This window comes from Lagenorhynchus albirostris, chromosome 2 (assembly GCF_949774975.1).
Source record: "Lagenorhynchus albirostris chromosome 2, mLagAlb1.1, whole genome shotgun sequence".
NCBI classification, from domain to species: domain Eukaryota; kingdom Metazoa; phylum Chordata; class Mammalia; order Artiodactyla; family Delphinidae; genus Lagenorhynchus; species Lagenorhynchus albirostris.
Genome location: NC_083096.1, coordinates 120,707,298 through 120,721,555, shown reverse-complemented (window position 1 = coordinate 120,721,555; position 14,258 = coordinate 120,707,298). Strand labels below are relative to the sequence as shown.

The window sequence follows — 14,258 nt, the reverse complement described above, 5'->3', positions numbered from 1 at the left end:
CAGATGAGGGGTTCTTTTTGAAAATGTCCTAGAATTAGACAGTAGCGATGGTTGCAAAACATTGTGAATGTGCTAAAAGCTACTCAATTGTACACTTTTTAAACGATTAAAATGACTAATTTTATGTTACATGAATTTTACCTCAGTAAAGCAAAATACCACTCTTTGGACAGTGATTGGTTTGTAGGGGAGGAGGGCTAGCAGCTGCAGGAGGTGGTCCATAACTGGGCTAGAGAGGTGACTGCAGAGCTGGAGAAATGAGGAAAGATCCACTATGTAATTTGGAGGTAAAATTTACTGGATTTTCTGATGTCAGGAACTGAGAGTGTAGGGAGTGAAGCAGGGAAGGAAGGAAGGATAGAAGTAGGGAGAGAGAGAAGGAAGGAAGGAGGCGGGGAGAGAAGAAGGGATCTAGTACCCAGAGGCTTCAGACCTGGAGGAGGAATGTGTTTCAAGAAGAAATGAAGAGTTCAACTTTGCACACAGTAACCTTGAGATGCCCCCAATCCAGTTTGGACTATCCTATGTTAAGATTCCACTTCCCAGTATATTTCTTTAAGTTTTCTAAACTTCAGTTTTCTCATCTATAAAATAGGATTATTAACAGCGTTTATCAGAGATGGTTGCTGTGCGAATTAAGTTAGGTAACTGATGTAAAGTTCTTAGCACCATTTCTAACACGTAATAAATCTTGAGTCACTGTTAGAGATGATTATTGTCATAATCTCTAACCCGATTACTATATTTATTCCATAAACTGCCTCTCTGTTCCTTCTTCTAGCATCTGCAGATGCTTGGCCCAAACTAGAGGGCTTGTTTTGAACAAAGTCTCAGACTCTCCCAATCTATTATCTCTTACTGCAGCTGAGTCCACAACTGGCCATGATCTTAAACAATATTGACAGAGGGACCTGACTCGGTAAAAATAGTATTCAGATCCCTTAGCCAGGCAGATATATTCCTATGTGGAGAAGGCACATGGGGCTCCAGTAACTGCATGACACTCTCCTTATTAAGAGCACTCAACTCACTTTCTTCTAATTTTATACTTCCTTGGCATTCTCCTGTCCTTTATTTCCCAAGCGTTCTTCTCCTCAGGGAAGAAAATGTTCTGACAAGCTGACATGAATATTTGGTCTACTTGGCAGTTAACTTCCTCATAGAGACTTGTAAATTGATGCTCTGATTTATAACCAGACTCTTATGAGTTTGGTTAGAAGGGACCAATTTGCCTGGGCCCATTAACCTCTGGTTGACCACATAATAGTCCAGTTACTGAACACGAGAGTTGTGTGTCAGACTCTGGACAATGACAACCGTTAAGGAACGACACACACACTCTAACACTGAGTTGAAACAGCCATTCAGACTTTACAATACAATATTTTACAGAGTCGTTGTGAATATTAAATGAGTTAATATACATTAAAGTGCCTAGCATATATTAGATTCTCAATAAACATTAGTTTATTTTTCAACTCTTTAAGCCATATGCAACTCAACAGGGGAAAAGACTCAAGTCTGAAAAATTTCCAGATGAACTGAAATGATCCTAAATTTTTTCCCCCACTCCATCCTAATCTATCCCTAACCCACCCTCTTCTAAAGAGTATCCTTTTTAATGGTTTCTCATTTGTGCAATAACGTTTTACCATCGTCTTTGTAGTTTATCATTCAGTAATGCTTAGAAGATGAATGCAAATCAAAATGATATCTAAAAATAACCTTATATATTCTGAGGAATAATTTAAAAGCTCTGATCTTGGGCAAGTCACAACCTTTCTCCATGTCTGTGTCTCATTAGTCAGTAACTATGCCTTACCAGCCCATCCTATAATATCTCATGGTGTTCCTTCCATCTCTAAAATCTACTAACTATATTCACCACTGAATCCTAGCACTCAGCACAAAGTATGTGTTATTGACATGTATGTTGAATGACTGGATAGATGTATTTTAAGATTATATTTTTCTCACAACTCTCATAAACGAGCCCAATTTTTACAATAAAGAAAATGGAAATCAGTCACTAACTTGCTATCCATAAAAGTTTAAAGTTCTTATTTAAAGAAACATGATTGAAAGAAATTCATTGACTGATGGTAAAGAACAGATTCTCACGTAGGCTTTTTTAAACGCCAATCTTAACACCATTATAACGGGTGGGTGAGTGAGTAGGTGAATTGATGGACCAATTGATAAAATACCTTATTCATACAAAAATATACCCGGATAAATTTTTTAAGAGTATAAATTTCCAGGCCAGTTTTTTTTTTTTCAGTGTTTTCCCCACCTCTGAATGCTCAGAAAACCTTGTTCACAATAACTAATTCAAGAAGTCTATCCCTCTGGAGTTTTTGTCATGTTTAAGAAATTAGGACAAAAAAAAAGAAAAAGAAATGACGACACCCTTCAATACTGACTATCAACACAGTACATAAGAGGAGCTTGCATTTGTGGCTCTTTAATTCTGTAGTGGCATATTTATTTTCTAGATGTTATCTTTAGCTTTTTATCTCACCCGTTCCACATTGATGACCATAAAATACTTGTAAATAATAACTTTCCCACCCCTTTCACATTTATTAATAAACAATTTCAAAACTGTGGGGGATTTTTAAAAATTCAATTTCAATTTATTACTGATGACATAAAGGAGAAGTCTGAACAACCATCTGAAAATTAATATACAAAGTCAAGAATAGAACAACTTGAGCTTACAGAAAATGTTTTATTGCCTTTTCTAGTAAACCTCATGCTTCCAGAAAAAGTATTAGGATTATATTTGTTTTGTTTCTTCTTTTATCCATAATCACTGTAGACTAAATGAAATTATTTATATTTTATACACTTTAGTTTCCCTCAATTAAATTTAGTTCAGTTTAATAAATATTATTGACTACCTGCTGGGAGCCAGCCACTATACCAGGTTCTTAGGAGTCAAAGATTAAAAAGACATATATTCTAACTCTCATGAAGTTCATAGCTTAATTAGTATATTGTTTTTTGTTTTATAAAACCTCTGGCTTCATTCTCATTCCAATCAGAATTGCTCTAGTTTTACCAGTTGTATATTTTGGGGCTTAATATATTACTGCTTTAAGAGGTCTGAAAAATCACTGGTCTGGAGGAAGCAACACATTTAAAGACAGTGTTGTACAGGTAATAATTGTATTCTCTCAGCCTGGTTTCCTCAGAACACAGAGCCTAAGACAAAGAAGTATGATTCAGGGGACAAGGTTTAGGGAAGATGGAGCAAAGACGGGAAGGAAGGAAAGTCAAAAAAAGATTTGTTATTGAATTGACTGGCCACCCATACAGATGGTTGGATACTCAGCCTTATAGGACACCTAATAACCTCCCAGGGGAAGAAAGCAGGAAGCATTTACTCATCACTCTGCTCTTCATTGGTCACGGGTGTCCCCCAGGGCAATAACTCCCCATCATTTCTTTTGCTGCACATGCTTGAGTGCTGGGCAAAATCCCAGGGGTGCCCCATGCTATTTCACCATCAAATAAAGAATCCATGAAGGTCAGAGTGGGAAAGTGAGAGGTTAAACTGAGGCAGGGCACTGTCAAGTTGTATCTGCATGAAGATGTACAGCATCTTCAGAGAAATGGTCAGTGCAGCAGTTGTAGCTGAAATAAGAGGTAAGGTCAAGTAAATTTGAAATGGTGCAAGAAGCATCTGATACAAGTATACAGAAGGAACAGAAGCAGAACAGAGTAGAGAATAATTAACTCTGCCTGGAGGGAGAGGAGTCAGGAAAAGTTTCACAGACATATAATCCCTCAGAAAAAAATTTTAAATGGCAAAAGAGAATGGGTATTCCAGACAGAGGAACAATTTATATAAGACACAGAGGTTTGAAACAGCCAGATGTATTTGAAGAATTGTAAGAAAATCAGTATTCCTGGAACTGAAGCAGTAGTAGATAAAATTAGAGATGTGGACAAGACTCAAAACATAATGAATTTGATAAGCCATGTTAGGAGTTAACTTAGTACCAGAAAAAAAGGGAAAGTTATTTGAGTGATTTTAAATGAAAAAGTGAATTTGAGAAAAGGTGTAAATGGAATAATACTGATTAACATTATTATATTTGTGAAATGAGAAGTGGGATGTTTGTAAAGGATGTAGGAAACACGAAAAGGTAGAGTGTTACTTTTACAGTAATAGACTATGCTGTGTTAGGATATATATTGTAAGCCCTAGAGCAACCACTAAAAATAATAATAAAGGGTATAGCTAAGGAGTCAACAGAGGAAATAAAATGAAACACACATGCAAAAAAAATATTCAATAAGCCTAAAAGAAGTCAACAAATGAGCAACAGATGAAAAAGTAGAGGTGACAAAATGGAAAAAAGAAAAGTAGATGGTACACTTAAACCCAGATATTTCAATGATTATACTAAATGTAAATGGATTAAACACCACCCTCAATTAAAAGGACAAATCAATGCAATATGGTTGAACCTTACAGATATTATGCAAATTGAAAGAAATTGGAAATAAAAAAGAGTACATACTGAATAATTTAAATTAAATGAAATTTTAAGTCAGACAAAACCACTTTATATTGATAGAAATCAGATCAGTAATTGCCTGGGACAGAGGGTTGCAAGAGACTGACAGTTTGAAACTGTCAAGGTACAAGAGTGAAATTTGGTGACAGATTAAAATGTTCTATATCTTAATTGGTTTGATGGTTTATACAGCTCTATACACTTTTCAAAGTCATTGATCTAGCTACTTAGAATGTGTGAGTTTTATAGTATCTGGTTTTACATTTAGGTCTTTAATCCATTTTGAGTTTATTTTTGTAGATGGTGCTAGAGAATGTTCTAATTTAATTCTTTTACACATAGCTATCCAGTTTTCCCACACCACTTACTGAAGAGTCTGTCTTTTCCCCATTGTATATTCTTGCCTCCTTAATTGTAGACTAATTGACCATAAATGTGTGGGTTTATTCCTGGGCTCTCTATCCTGTCCATTGATCTATGTGTCTGTTTTTGTGCCAGTACCATACTGTTTTGATTACTGTAGCTTTGTAGGATAAAACTCCTAGAGGAAAACATAGGCAGAATGCTCTTTGACATAAATTGCAGCAATATTTTATGGATCCATCTTCTAAAGTAAAGGAAATAAAAGGAAAAAATAAACAAATGGGACCTAATTAAACAAATGCCTTTACACAGCAAAGGAGACCATAAACAAAACAAAAAGACAACCTACTAAATGGGAGAAAATATTTGCAAATGATACGACCAATAAGGGATTAATATTCAACATACATAAACAGTTCATACAACTGAACATAAATATATATATATATATATATATATTTGGGCAGGGAATTCCCTGGTGGTCCAGTGGTTAGGACTTGGCACTTTCACTGCCAGGGCCCAGGTTCAATCCCTGGTCAGGGAACTAAGATCCCACAAGCCATGCCACATGGCAAAAAAAAAAAGAGACAGAAGAACTGAATAAACATTTTTCCAAAGAGGAAAGCAGATGGCCAACAGGCACCTGAAAAGATGCTCAACATCGATAATCATCAGGAAAATGCAAATCAAAATCACAGCGATATCACCTCACACCTGTCAGAATGGCTATCATCAAAAAGAACACAAATAACAAACACTGGCAAGGATGTGGAGAAAAGGGAACCTTCGTATACTGATGGTGGGAATGTAAATTGGTGCAGCCACTGTGGAAAGCAGTATGGAGGTTTCTCAGAAAACTAAAAATAGAACTACCACATGACCCAGCAATTCCACTCCTGGTATATATCTGAGAAAAACAAAAACACTAATTTGAAATAATACATGCACCCCAATGTTCATAGCAGCATTATTTACAATCACCAAGATAAGGAAGCAACCTAAGTGTCCATCAACAGATGAATGGATAAAGAGGATGTGGCATGCATATATTTATTCATTTATTTATTTATATTTACATATTTATACATATATATATTTATACACACACATTATACATATATATGTGTATATATATACATACACACACACACATATATCATACATACACGATGGAGTACTACTCTCCCATAAAAAAGAATGAAATTTTGCTATTTGCAGCAATACAGGTGGACTTGGAGGGCACGATGCTAAATGAAATAAGTCAGACAGAGGAAGACAAATACTCTATGATATCACTTATGTGTGGAATCTAAAAAATACAACAAACTAGTCACCATAAGAAAAAGAAGCAGACTCACAGACAGAGAACAAACTAGCGGTTACCGGTGGTAGGGGTGGGGTGGGGGGCAGCACAGGGGTGAGGGAATGGGAGGTACAAACTACTGTGTGTAAGATAGGCTACAAGGATGTATTACACAACACAGGGAATATAGCCAATATAGGTAGATATGCAGTATAAACTTTAGAAATTGTAATAAAATTTTTAAATTTAGAAAAACAAGAATGTGTGACTTATTGTGTATGAATTATACCTAAACAAAGTAGATTTTCAAAAAAAAGCAAACAAACATGTCTCAAGTTTCTGATTTGAATGAATCAATAAGTGGTGATGATGGAGACAGTACAGGATCAAGAAAAAGTTTTGGCTTCACCTAAGAGGGTTGTTTACATGGACTACCAATTCAAAACCACAGCACTATGCTAGGGGCTGGGAGAGAAAGGATGAAAAAGATACAGTTCCCCTATCTTGAAGGGTCAGGATAGTCTAATGGAGGATATATGAAAACAACCTAGTTTAACATACTATGAGAAATGTTCCATTAGATTTATGAACAAAGTGTTCTGGGAGAGAGATACTTATAATAAAAATACTCAAAATAATTAACAATTATTAAAATAATTAAATTAAATTTAAATAAATTAAAATAATTAAAAATACTCAAAATTCCTCAACAATTGGTAAAAACAAATGTTTGTATATCAATACCATAGGACACTATTTCAACAAGAAAAAGAACCAAACTAATGAACATGCAAAAACATAGATGAATCTCCAAATAATTATGTTGAGTGAAAGAAGCCAGACTCATCCCCCTCAGAAAAACATCCTGAGGAACATGGACTCGATAGAGTATGGAATACAGGAAGCATGTAGGTATTTGGTAAGAGACACGTTAGTTTCTTATACTTTGAGAGAACAAGCATAATTAAGGAAAAAGGTTTTCTGCTTTTCCCTAAAGTGGAAGGAATATGTGGAAGGGAGGAGTGGGACACGGTGACCTATAGCTTAACTTTGCATTTTTTCTATCTAATCATCAGCTTTACCTCTTGTAGTACCCTGTGATTTAGCACCGGTTTCTGAATATCTCATATCTAGAAAGTTCTCTGGTGTTCTGTCAAGACAATTTTCATATTTGACAAGTATTACCTGAGTGTGAAGAAGAGGCAAGATAGGCAGAATACCATCTCTAGGAAAATAAAATTTTAAAACAAGGAAAGAAAAAGGACATGGTTCACATTTATAAGGCTTAAATGTTTCCACAACGACTAAAATCCAAACCACACTCTATTCATAACTTCCAGCTATGAGATCAAGCCCATACACATTAGGTACATAGTATGTGCAAGTATCCTGGTCAATTGGACTGGGTGTCATTCACTTGTTCAAGAATTCAGTAGTTGTGAAACAGCATTTTTTCAAGTATTAAATATGAGTATTAATTGTTATTTATGAATATATTAATATATAATTTGTGGTCAGTGAGTCAAACATTAAGAATCTACTTTTTCAGTCTAAATTATTAAAGCTTCATTATACATTAGCCCACTCCAAAAACATATAAATTCAGCAGCCATCTATTGAGCACCTATGAAACATGCATTGTGCTAGGTTCAGAAGTGAAATAAAGCATAGCCTCTGCCCTCAAAAAAAAAAAAAAAATCTAATGATAACAATTTGATAAGTGCTACGGTAAATGTATATAATTGGCACAACAAATGCCCTTCCAATTCTGATCTGTTTCCTTCACATTTTTCATTTTTATTACTTCCTTAGAAGTAACAGCAAGACAGTTGAGCAAGATGTTCAAGTAATAGCAAGAGCACTGTAGACTTTACGCCTGAGAGGTTTTAGAAACATACTATCTAAAATTTTTATCACTTGATAAAATGTAACACAAATTTTCAAATTACTTTACCAAAGATTAAGTGTGTTGCTTATGCAGACATACCAGTTATTTTCTGTTGCAGATTTCAGACTGCTGCGTAGAAATTAGCACAGATATTGCATTGTACTAAAACCAACAGAAGTGGGTATTCAAAGTAAGCACAATTCACTGCCCTCTGTCATCTATGAGCATGAAGGTTGCACACAGTTGATTTGCTGTTCCACTCAGAGAAAAGGAAACACTCAAATATAAATAGTGCCTTAATAGTGTTGGTTAGCTGCTTTTTAAAAAGAAAAAAATTTAAAGATCATATTCAGAGAATCCCCAAGCTTTCATATAGAACTACAGGACATGGACTGTGTATACTTTTCTCCTATCATCAATGATTTTGCGGTATTTTGATGTAGGCCCTGAGACCTCAATATTGAGGCACTGTCATAAAATCAACACTGTCTAATCATGAATGTGTAAAAAACACATTCATGTGGAATCAGACTCATCCAAGGAGAAGGAAAGTGCAGAGTGATCTCAGTCACACATTTCCCCCCAAAATCAACATAAGATAATAGGTTATTATTATTATTATTAAACAAAACTCAGATAATCTCAATGATAGCGACTGAAGAATTCCCAAAGGTATCAGAGAGTCAGTGTACAAACACCAGTGCTTACTGACCATGTGCCACTTTTCAGGCACTGTGGTAGATGTGCAAACATTTACTTACTCACAAGAAGTCTATTATCAATTGATAAGAAAAGTCTTACAAGCACAAAACCATGAAAAATCAGAGTGCTCTTAAAGTGTTAAATTGAACTGTACAGAAACTGTAGTAAATAACCAGTTCTTAATAAGTAATCACTGTCTGGCTCAAACAAGTGTAATAGGAAATCATGATGAGCAGTCAGGGAAAAGAAAGCAGAACTGAAATAGGGTTCTAAATGACGGACAGAATATGAAGAAGAAAAGCAGAGTCTAAATACTAGGAATCACACAGGCAAAACACAGAGCTAGAAACACACACAGGTTGTAGGAGTTGGCTGGGTCACAAAAAGGACATCTCTGGCCTTCATGGTCAGTTAGCATCAAGCACTGGGTATGAAAATGTTGGACAATTAAGTTAGAGGCACTGAGTACTATTTTGAGAAGTCTGAATCTGATCTAGTGGACGGTAGGTAATTATTGGATGTAGTAAAGAAGAAATGAGCAGTCAATACACGGATGAAGACACCTAGAATAATAATAAATAGTGTATAATAATAAATAATAATAAGCCTCAAGTTTGAGGGGAAAGATACTAAAGCCTTGATGGACGTGAGAGAGTGGCCAAGATGTCAGTGAATTACAGTAAAGAGAAGGGATAGGGATGATTTCCAGATAGCATGCAACTCACACGAGATTTGGGGGATCTATGACACACAGAGCACGAGAGAATGAGCAGGTTCCATGGGAAAGCGTTCTTTGGAAGAATCAGGTTTCTGAAACAGCAGGGAAATGGTAGAGGAAACACTCACAGGAGTGAGGAATTGGAAGAGTTGGCGGGATTTCAAGTGGGATCTTATGAAAACTAAATGAAGTAATTTATGACACATAAATGATTGAATGGCATATCCAGGGCCAGTGTTAAACCTCACCCTCACACCCTTACAGAGAAGTTCTCATTCTTTAAAAACCAAAAAACTCTTTATGAGTTTAAGTGGTGGGTGGGAAGAAGAGGAAGGAAATCTTCTTAGTCTTTCTAAAAAATACTACCTCATTGCATTTCCATCCATACTTCTGAGCGGCTTGATCAGGGTCCTTAAAATCACAGTAGTTTCATGAACATTTATCCCTTTACCATAAAACATCCTCTCAAATATAATGAAATTATTCATGATGGTTTATGATGTAACTTCAGAAAAGTTGCCAATCCCTGGACTCACAGAATGGGAGAAAATATTTGCAAACCATATATCTGATAAAGCACTTGTATCTAGAATATATAAAGAATTTTACAACTCTACAGTGAAAAGACATATAGCCTAATTAAAAAATGGACAAAGAGATCTGAAGAGATATTTCTCTAAATAAGATATACATATGACCAATAAACACATTAAAAGATGTTTGACATCATTAGTCATCACAGAAATGCAAATCAAAACCATAATGAGATACCACTTCAAGTCCACAGGGATAGCTATAATAAGAAGACAATAACAAGTGTTGGTGATAATATGGAAAAATTAGAACCCTTATAAATCGCTGATAGGAATGTAAAATGGTACAGCCATTTTGGAAAACAGTTTGACAGTTCCTTAACAAAGTAAATGCGGAGTTACCATATGACCCAGCAATTCCACTCCTAGGTATATTCCCAAGAAAAATAAAAATACAGTTCCACAGATAAACTTGTACACATATGCTTATAGAAGCATTATTCATAACAGTCAGAAAGTGGAAACTCAAATGTCCAGCAACTGATGAATGGATAAACAAAATATGGCAAACATTTCTAAACAATTGAATTTTATTTGGCCATAACAAATCTGAATGAAATGTCCAGGATAGGCAAATCTATAGATATGGAAACTAAGTAAGTGGCTGCCTAGGATTTGAGGGGGTTGGATGAATGAGGAGTGATGGCTAATGGGATTGGAGTTTCTTTAATGGGGGACAAAATGTTCTAACGTTGGATTGTGATGATGGTTGAACATCCTGTGAATTTACAAAAAAATCTGGACACTTTAAATGGGTAAATGGTCTGGTATGTGAATTAAATCTTGAAAAAGAATATTTCACAAGAAGTTTTAAAATTTTGGCAGGTTTATATTTTTCCCAACAAAGTTTTATCTATAGTGGATTGGGTCCTCTACCTTCCTGTGCCCCAAGACTGAGCAAAAGCCTTCAGGGATGCAGTAACCTCAGTTTCTGCTCAGTTCCTCAGAACAAGCTAGTCCCTCAAAAAATATTTATTTATCACCTACTATGAAACACCTACTCTACTGACAAATGGGCTTACATTTTACTGAGATTTCTAACAGTTACATTTTAGATGTATGCATTCAGTGACCAAAACCTAAACCAGGTTCATAATAAATTAGGTACTCAATCCAATTTAGCTACATCTAATGTAAAAATTCTAAGAAGGTTAAAAATCACCCCTGATTAAAACTATTTTGCTCCAAGACTCCCATACATCTGTCCATGGGCTAATTCAACACTCTGCTAGCCATTTATTTGTGGCTTCTGGCAGCAAACAAGATGTCAGTGTCTATTTCCGTGGATCACTTTTACCTGAAACCTTTTCTATGCATGATCCAAATTTACTGGAATCACAATCTGCTCTCTGTAATATGTGAAAAAGTGAAGAAACCAATTATGTGTAATTAGTCATGGCGTCTCACTGTACTATCAGAGTTTATTATTAGCAAATTCCTTGACAATAGAAAGGACAAGAATAGAAATATTTTATTTCAATGAAGCTAGGCTAGGGTAATTTGTTCAAATTATTCTTACCCTAAAAAAAATTACTCTTACCCTAAAAAAAATTACTCTTACCGTTCTTAATATTTCCTGATAGTAGTTAATGCAAATTGGTATACTTTACATGCATTTGTCATTTCTTTTTATTGTCCTTCTTCTCCCAGGGAATGTGGATGCTATGAGAACACTAACCTTGGTATTTTTCACTACATATCTCCAGCACCCATAACATCCAATACTGCGGGGCTTAATATTCCAATATTATAAATGATCAATAAATATTTAATGAATTTGTCACTTAGGAGGGAGTGAGAGAGTCTTATAATCCTTGGCTGAATAAAATTAAAAACAGAAAATCAAATGCTTTAAATTTTAACTATTTTATATCACGAAATCCCTCCAATTTCCTGAGGTTCCCTGATCTACTATAGGCAGAATAAGATCTGACATTTTCAACAAACACAGTGATCAAAAATGTTTGAGGTTATCATTTACTGTCATATTATGGTTATTTTTAATTTATTGATTATTTTTATAATTTACCATGAAGTGATGGCTATAATCTGATTTGCACTGGAATAAGGGAAATGCAAAAATTTTATTTGGAGATACAGGTTACATCTTATCAAGAGCCATGTTAATGTAATATTTTTCATTATAACAAACACAACTTTAGGATCTTTCAATAAAATTTTGATAAATACTCTCCTAGTAGATAGTCATGTTAGGTTCTAATATTTCCCATTTTTTATTATTAATGTTTTCTTTCTCCTTTGCCCCACCCACATCATCACCCCAAACATCTTGTTTAGAAATAATTCCAAAAATTATATCACCATTTTCACATAATTTTCTTTATTATTTTATGACAGTATTTGAAAGTAATTGCTAAGATAATACTGTAACTTTTATTTTTCTCATCCTTATGAAAATTTCCCTTAATCTTTACCTTCAGCCAGCTCAGAATCTATATCCTCCCACAATCTCGTTCTCTATCAAATGAGTGACATCACCCACTTTTCTTAGCTAAGATTTTTTGCTCCTACGATTTCTTCTAGCTATCATGACACCACAGTAAGCCTCAATATGTGAAACAACTCAAGAAACAGCTCACAGGAAAACATGTGAAGTTTATCCAGATATATTTGTATATTATATTTCAAAAATTGTGTCTGCTTTGAGATTGTTTAGAGTTACTTTCAACTACTGAAACTTCTACATGTTATTTTTTTCTCTTTGACAGACAATAATTAGATTCTATGGAATTTTAAATATAGGTTACACATATATTAATATCATTAAGATAGTATAGTTTAACATAAGATAGTTTTATACAAGACCATTTCATAAAAGTATGAAAATATCATTATTCACAATAGCAAGATATGGAAGCAATCTAAGTGCTCATTGATGGATAAATAGATAAAGATGTGGCAGGTACACACACATACACACACACACGAACATTACACAGCCATTAAAAAGAATGAAATCTTGCCATTTATGACAACGTGGATGGACCTAGAGGTATTATGTTAAGTGAAATAAGTCAGACAGAGAAAGACAAATACCATACGATTTCATTCATATGTAGAATCTAAAAAATAAATATAACAAAACAGAAACAGTCATAGATACAGAGAATGAACAGGTGATTGCCAGAGGGGCAGAAGGTGGGAGAATGAGTGAAATAGATGAGGGAAATTAAGGGTATAAACTTCCAGTTACAAATAAGTAAGTCAGGGGGAGGAAATGTACAGTGTAGGGAATACAGTCAATAACGTAATTAATAGGCTTCTCTGGTGACGCAGTGGTTAAGAATCCGCCTGCCAATGCAGGGGACACGGGTTCAAGCCCTGGTCCAGGAAGATCCCACATACTGCAGAGCAACTACGCCCGTGAGCCACAACTACTGAGCCTGCGCTCTAGAGCCTGCGAGCCTCAGCTCCTGAAGCTCACACGCCTAGAGCCCATGCTGCGCAAGAAGAGAAGCCACCGCAATGAGAAGCCCAGGCACCACACGAAGAGTAGCCCCCGCTTGCTCCAACTAGAGAAAGCCTATGCGCAGCAACAAAGACCCAACATAGCCATAAATAAATAAATAAATTTATTTTTTAAAATAATGTAATTAACACTGTTGTATGTTATATATGAAAGTTGTTAAGAGTAAATCCTAAGAGTTCTCATCAAGGAAAAATTTCTTTTTCTTTTCCTTCTTTTTGGATCTCTATGAGATGTTGGATATTCACTAGAACTGTGGTCATCATTTCATAGTGTACGTAAGTAAAATCATTATGCTGTACACCTTAAACTTATACAGCGATGTACGTCAATTACCCCTCAGTACAACTGGAAGAAAAAAAGTATGCAAATAAAAGAATCCCTGCTTTGGTGGGAAAATAAAAGGATTTTGGATGTAAGTAGAGTTTCACAGTAAAATCTCAGGGACAGTTTTTCTGGGAGATGTAAAACTAAGTTAAGCAATTGCTGAGGTTAACAGTTTAAGACCAGTTTCCTTACCAAGTCACTAACACTGAAGAAAAGTATAAGATGATGATAAGTGTAAGTGAGTATTTTTTAAATACTCATGTGTATTTTAATGGCACACCTGAATAAGAAAGGGCCTTATTCAGAAACCATTCTGTAAAAGTAGTCTATCTATTGTACCTACTCTGA

At 35.1% G+C, this 14,258-nt stretch overlaps 1 protein-coding gene and 1 non-coding gene across 2 annotated transcripts in view; one reads left to right on the top strand and one right to left on the bottom strand.

Annotated features, from left to right (window-relative positions):
- SLC44A5 (solute carrier family 44 member 5) overlaps positions 1 to 14,258 on the bottom strand; it is a 376,131-nt gene that overhangs the window by 324,647 nt on the left and 37,226 nt on the right. The gene's annotated exons all lie outside the window — the stretch shown is intronic.
- Positions 5,365 to 5,436, top strand: TRNAE-UUC (transfer RNA glutamic acid (anticodon UUC)). The gene has a single exon. It is a non-coding gene; the product is annotated as a tRNA-Glu (tRNA).